This window comes from Oncorhynchus keta, chromosome 12, assembly GCF_023373465.1.
Source record: "Oncorhynchus keta strain PuntledgeMale-10-30-2019 chromosome 12, Oket_V2, whole genome shotgun sequence".
Taxonomy (NCBI): Eukaryota; Metazoa; Chordata; class Actinopteri; order Salmoniformes; family Salmonidae; genus Oncorhynchus; species Oncorhynchus keta.
The window spans coordinates 27,146,115-27,152,760 of NC_068432.1; positions in this window are offsets into that span (position 1 = coordinate 27,146,115).

Genomic DNA, 6,646 nt, shown 5'->3' on the forward strand with positions numbered 1-6,646 from the left:
CTATTGTTGGGATGTTTGTCCTGCTGTTGTTGGGATGTTTGTCCTGCTGTTGTTGGGATGTTTGTCTTACTGTTGTTGGGATGTTTGTCTTACTGTTGTTGGTATGGTTGTCTTACTGTTGTTGGGATGTTTGTTTTACTGTTGTTGGGATGTTTGTCCTGCTGTTGTTGGGATGTTTGTCTTACTGTTGTTGGGATGTTTGTCCTGCTGTTGTTGGGATGTATGTCTTACTGTTGTTGGGATGTTTGTCCTGCTGTTGTTGGTATGTTTGTCCTGCTGTTGTTGGTATGTTTGTCCTGCTGTTGTTGGGATGTTTGTCCTGCTGTTGTTGGGATGTTTGTCCTGCTGTTGTTGGTATGTTTGTCCTGCTGTTGTTGGTATGTTTGTCCTGCTGTTGTTGGGATGTTTGTCCTGCTGTTGTTGGTATGTTTGTCCTGCTGTTGTTGGGATGTTTGTCCTGCTGTTGTTGGGATGTTTGTCTTACTGTTGTTGGGATGTTTGTCCTGCTGTTGTTGGGATGTTTGTCTTACTGTTGTTGGGATGTTTGTCCTGCTGTTGTTGGGATGTTTGTCTTGCTGTTGTTGGGATGTTTGTCCTGCTGTTGTTGGGATGTTTGTCTTACTGTTGTTGGGATGTTTGTCCTGCTGTTGCTGGGATGTTTGTCTTACTGTTGTTGGGATGTTTGTCCTGCTGTTGTTGGGATGTTTGTCTTACTGTTGTTGGGATGTTTGTCCTGCTGTTGTTGGTATGTTTGTCCTGCTGTTGTTGGTATGTTTGTCCTGCTGTTGTTGGTATGTTTGTCCTGCTGTTGTTGGTATGTTTGTCCTGCTGTTGTTGGGATGTTTGTCTTACTGTTGTTGGGATGTTTGTCCTGCTGTTGTTGGTATGTTTGTCCTGCTGTTGTTGGTATGTTTGTCCTGCTGTTGTTGGGATGTTTGTCCTGCTGTTGTTGGGATGTTTGTCCTGCTGTTGTTGGTATGTTTGTCCTGCTGTTGTTGGGATGTTTGTCTTACTGTTGTTGGGATGTTTGTCCTGCTGTTGTTGGGATGTTTGTCCTGCTGTTGTTGGGATGTTTGTCCTGCTGTTGTTGGGATGTTTGTCCTGCTGTTGTTGGGATGTTTGTCTTACTGTTGTTGGGATGTTTGTCTTTCTGTTGTTGGGATGTTTGTCCTGCTGTTGTTGGGATGTTTGTCCTGCTGTTGTTGGGATGTTTGTCCTGCTGTTGTTGGGATGTTTGTCTTACTGTTGTTGGGATGTTTGTCCTGCTGTTGCTGGGATGTTTGTCTTACTGTTGTTGGGATGTTTGTCCTGCTGTTGTTGGGATGTTTGTCTTACTGTTGTTGGTATGTTTGTCCTGCTGTTGTTGGGATGTTTGTCCTGCTGTTGTTGGGATGTTTGTCTTACTGTTGTTGGTATGTTTGTCCTGCTGTTGTTGGTATGTTTGTCCTGCTGTTGTTGGTATGTTTGTCCTGCTGTTGTTGGTATGTTTGTCCTGCTGTTGTTGGTATGTTTGTCCTGCTGTTGTTGGGATGTTTGTCTTACTGTTGTTGGGATGTTTGTCCTGCTGTTGTTGGGATGTTTGTCCTGCTGTTGTTAGGATGTTTGTCTTACTGTTGTTGGTATGTTTGTCCTGCTGTTGTTGGTATGTTTGTCCTGCTGTTGTTGGGATGTTTGTCTTACTGTTGTTGGTATGTTTGTCCTGCTGTTGTTGGGATGTTTGTCTTACTGTTGTTGGTATGTTTGTCCTGCTGTTGTTGGGATGTTTGTCTTACTGTTGTTGGGATGTTTGTCCACAAAGGGATGATGTAGTGGTCTGTCTACCTCTTCAGTAATCACAGAGGGCTTTGCCACAGTTTTTAAATGCATAATGTAATTCATTATATTTGGCTTGCCTTCTGAACACACAGGCAGTGATTGGCGAGGTTTTATGCCTTCCACTTTTAGATGTGCAGGTTAATGTACGTTTCTATTGTCAGTATTATATGGTTTATTGTGATAAAGATGATTGCATCTCAGACATCTGTCAACACCAATAGGATGTATAGATGATGACAACATTGCTGTTTATCATAAGCATGGCCTTATTTATATTACAGGATATTGGATGACTGTGATATGGAATTTTGTTATCAATGTTCACAATTTTCAATTAATCTAATCTGTCTGCAACCCAGAGTTTGTAAAGTTCTGGTTTAATTAAATGAAACAGACATAATTCCTAGTTTACAAAAGTCAAATCAATGTTTAGTTCATATATACTCTAGTTCATATACAAAGACATAAATGTTATACCATTCTCCTTACTTAGGCACACACATGCACACTAACATGAGGAGAGCTATCTTCTTCTCAGCACGGTTTATCACTACCCAGCCCACAGTTCCATTCCCCCGAGATTAAGGGAACCTGGAAGGGTACTCCCTGTCCTATCGTAAATTTCTCAGAGTTCTAGCCGGGTCGGATCAAACACAGTTTAATTGTTCCCTTTGTTTTCTTTAGGCACATTCCTCTCTTCCCCAGTCCAACCTAGTTGGAGTTATGTTTAATATTTGAATTATTCCTTATATATGCTACCTAACCTATAATCCCTAATGGTTAAGTTTCCGGGTATAATTATTTAGTCATTATCTTTAACCTTATAAATTATTTTATCAGACTGTCATTCATATTCCATTCACCCAATTCAATGTAACATCGATAGGTTTAGGCTACTACATGATACTCAAATTTTCCCTATAGTATACCCATCATGAGGTTGCTACAACCTAGCCTATGCATGAAAGTTTACAGGATAGGTGCACACAGGTTGAGATGCATTTTTTAAGTGACAGACAGTCGCACATGGACCGACAGGTATGTTTATCCCCGTTTTGTTCCGTTTTATAACCATTTTAACAGAATCGGCAGAATGAATAGACCCATGATTACGTGTAAACACAGTTCACTTTCATAGCAGCAACATTGTATTCCTTCTCGTATCTTCTCATTTGTGGACTTCAATGCACAACACATCAGCTGTATGTGACTAGGCAAAAAACTTTCCAAGTCAAACCATATAACCTCTACACACAGGATACATCGTTGTCACCATATTAGCTAAAGTAATGTCATAGTCACCACAGCTAATAGAACTAAAACATTAGTAAACCAGCAACAATCATGCAGTAACATTACAGTGTAGAGTCAGTAAGCAGTTTAGCAGTTACACCGGCAGACCCCGGTGGAAATAAATGAAAAGCTCACCTTGACTTGGAAGAGTTCCAGTGTTGTGTTGACCAGCTAGCTAACATAGCATCCCGTGAGCATGGTGTTTAAGTAGGCTAAACTAGCTAGCTGCATTTGCTAGCTAAGTAAGTGAAAGTGAAAAAAATGACCAACTATCTCTATCTTGTTCAAAACCGTTAAACTATTGTCTTTCTCCTTGAGTCAACTACTCATCACATTTTATGCATTGCAGTGCTAGCTAGCTGTAGCTTATGCTTTCAGTGCTAGATTAATTATCTGATCCTTTCATTGGGTGGACAACATGTTAGTTCATGCTGCAAGAGCTCTGATAGGTTGGAGGATGTCCTCTGGAAGTTGTCATAATTACTGTGTAAGTCTACGGAAGGGGGTAAGCTGTCCTCCGGCTACACAATGGCGCTACCCTATAGGAGTGCTGTTGAGGCTCCTGTAGACCTTCATTGCAAAACAATGTTTTTTATTCAATTATTTGGTGACGTGAATATACACTGCTCAAAAAAATAAAGGGAACACTAAAATAACACATCCTAGATCTGAATGAATGAAATATTCTTAAATATTAAATACTTTTTTCTTTACATAGTTGAATGTGCTGACAACAAAATCACACAAAAATTATCAAAGGAAATCAAATGTATCAACCCATGGAGGTCTGGATTTGGAATCACACTCAACATTTAAGTGGAAAACCACACTACAGGCTGATCCAACTTTGATGTAATGTCCTTAAAACAAGTCAAAATGAGTCAAGTCGTGTGTGTGGCCTCCACGTGCCTGTATGACCTCCCTACAACGCCTGGGCATGCTCCTGATGAGGTGGCGGATGGTCTCCTGAGGGATCTCCTCCCAGACCTGGACTAAAGCATCCGCCAACTCCTGGACAGTCTGTGGTGCAACGTGGCGTTGGTGGATGGAGCGAGACATGATGTCCCAGATGCGCTCAATTGGATTCAGGTCGGGGGAACGGGCGGGCCAGTCCATAGCATCAATGCCTTCTTCTTGCAGGAACTGCTGACACACTCCAGCCACATGAGGTCTAGCATTGTCTTGCATTAGGGGGAACCCAGGGCCACCCGCACCAGCATATGGTCTCACAAGGGGTCTGAGGATCTCATCTCGGTACCTAATGGCAGTCAAGCTACCTCTGGCGAGCACATGGAGGGCTGTGCAGCCCCCCAAAGAAATGCCACCCCACACCATGACTGACCCACGGCCAAACCGGTCATGCTGGAGGATGTTGCAGGCAGCAGAACGTCCTCCACGGCGTCTCCAGGCTCTGTCACGTCTGTCACATGTGCTCAGTGTGAACCTAATTTCATCTGTGAAGAGCACAGGGTGCCAGTGGCGAATTTGCCAATCTTGGTGTTCTCTGGCAAATGCCAAACGTCCTGCACGGTGTTGGGCTGTAAGTACAACCCCCACCTGCGGACGTCGGGCCCTCATACCACCCTCATGGAGTCTGTTTCTGACCGTTTGAGCAGACACAGGCACATTTGTGGCCTGCTGGAGGTCATTTTGCAGGACTCTGGCAGTGCTCCTCCTGCTCCTCCTTGCACAAAAGTGGAGGTAGCGGTCCTGCTGCTGGGTTATTGCCCTCCTACGGCCTCCTCCACGTCTCCTGATATACTGGCCTGTCTCCTGGTAGCGCCTCCATGCTCTGGACACTACGCTGACAGACACAGGAAACCTTCTTGCCACAGCTCGCATTGATGTGTCATCCTGGATGAGCTGCACTACCTGAGCCATTTGTGTTGGTTGTAGACTCCGTCTCATGCTACCACTAGAGTGAAAGTACCGCCAGCATTCAAAAGTGACCAAAACATCAGCCAGAAAGCATAGGAACTGAGAAGTGGTCTGTGGTCACCACCTGCAGAACCACTCCTTTATTGGGGGTGTCTTACTAATTGCCTATAACTTCCACCTGTTGTCTATTCCATTTGTACAACAGCATGTGAAATGTATTGTCAATCAGTGTTGCTTCCTAAGTGGACAGTTTGATTTCACAGAAGTGTGATTGACTTGGAGATACATTTTTTTGAGCAGTGTATTTAATATAGTTTTATCTAAAAGGATAACTTTTTACATTTTTTAAAATGTTAGTTTTTATCAAATCAAATGTATTTATATAGCCAGCTGATCAGCTGATATATCAAAGTGCTGTACAGAAACCCAGCCTAAAACCCCAAACAGCAAGCAATGCAGGTGTAGAAGCACGGTGGCTGAGAAAAACTCCCTAGAAAGGCCAAAATCTAGGATGAAACCTAGAGAGGAACCAGGCTATGAGGGGTGGCCAGTCCTCTTCTGGCTGTGCCGGGTGGAGATTATAACAGAACATGGCCAAGGTGTTCAAATATTCATAAATGACCAGCATGGTCAAACAATAATAATCACAGTAGTTGTCTAGGGTGCAACAGGTCAGCACCTCAGGAGTAAAAGTCAGTTGGCTTTTCATAACCGTTCATTGAGGGTATCTCTACCGCTCCTGCTGTCTCTAGAGAGTTGAAAACAGCAGGTTTGGGACAGGTAGCACGTCCGGTGAACAGGTCAGGGTTCCATGGCCACAGGCAGAACCGTTGAAACTGGAGCAGCAGCACGGCCAGTTGGACTGGGGGTAGCAAGGAGTCATCATGCCAGGTAGTCCTGAGGCATGGTCCTAGGGCTCAGGTCCTCCGAGAGAGAGAAAGAGAGAATTAGAGAGAGCATACTTGAATTCACACAGGACACCGGATAAGACAGGAGAAATACTCCAGATATAACAGACTGACCTTAGCCCCCCGACACATAAACTACTGCAGCATAAATACTGGAGGCTGAGACAGGAGGGGTCAGGAGACACTGTGGCCCCATCCGATGATACCCCCGGACAGGGCAGTATATAACCCCACCCACTTTGCCAAAGCACAGCCCGCACACCACTAGAGGGATATCGTCAACCACCAACTTACCATCCTGATACAAGGCCGAGTATAGCCCACAAAGATCTCCGCCACGGCACAACCCAAGGGGGGGCGCCACCCCAGACAGAAAGACCTCGTCAGCGACTCAAAACACTCAAGTGACGCACCCCTCCTAGGGACGGCATGGAAGAGCACCAGTAAGCCAGTGACTCAGCCCCTGTAATAGGGTTAGAGGCAGAGAATCTCAGTGGAGAGAGGGGAACAGGCCAGGCAGAGACAGCAAGGGAATATTTTTATGAAATTCACTAAGGAGAATGATCCTCCTCTTCCTCCTCTGAGGAGCCTCCACTGGATGACAACTACTGTAACATTTGGCCACCACTTCCCTCCAAATGATAAATGGTAAAGAGAATCTGTCTGTTGTTATCAAGATTGCCTCAAAAGCCCAGGCTTCTCACGTTCCAATAGTTGAGTCAATGAGACAAGTTTTGGAAGGATGGAAGCGA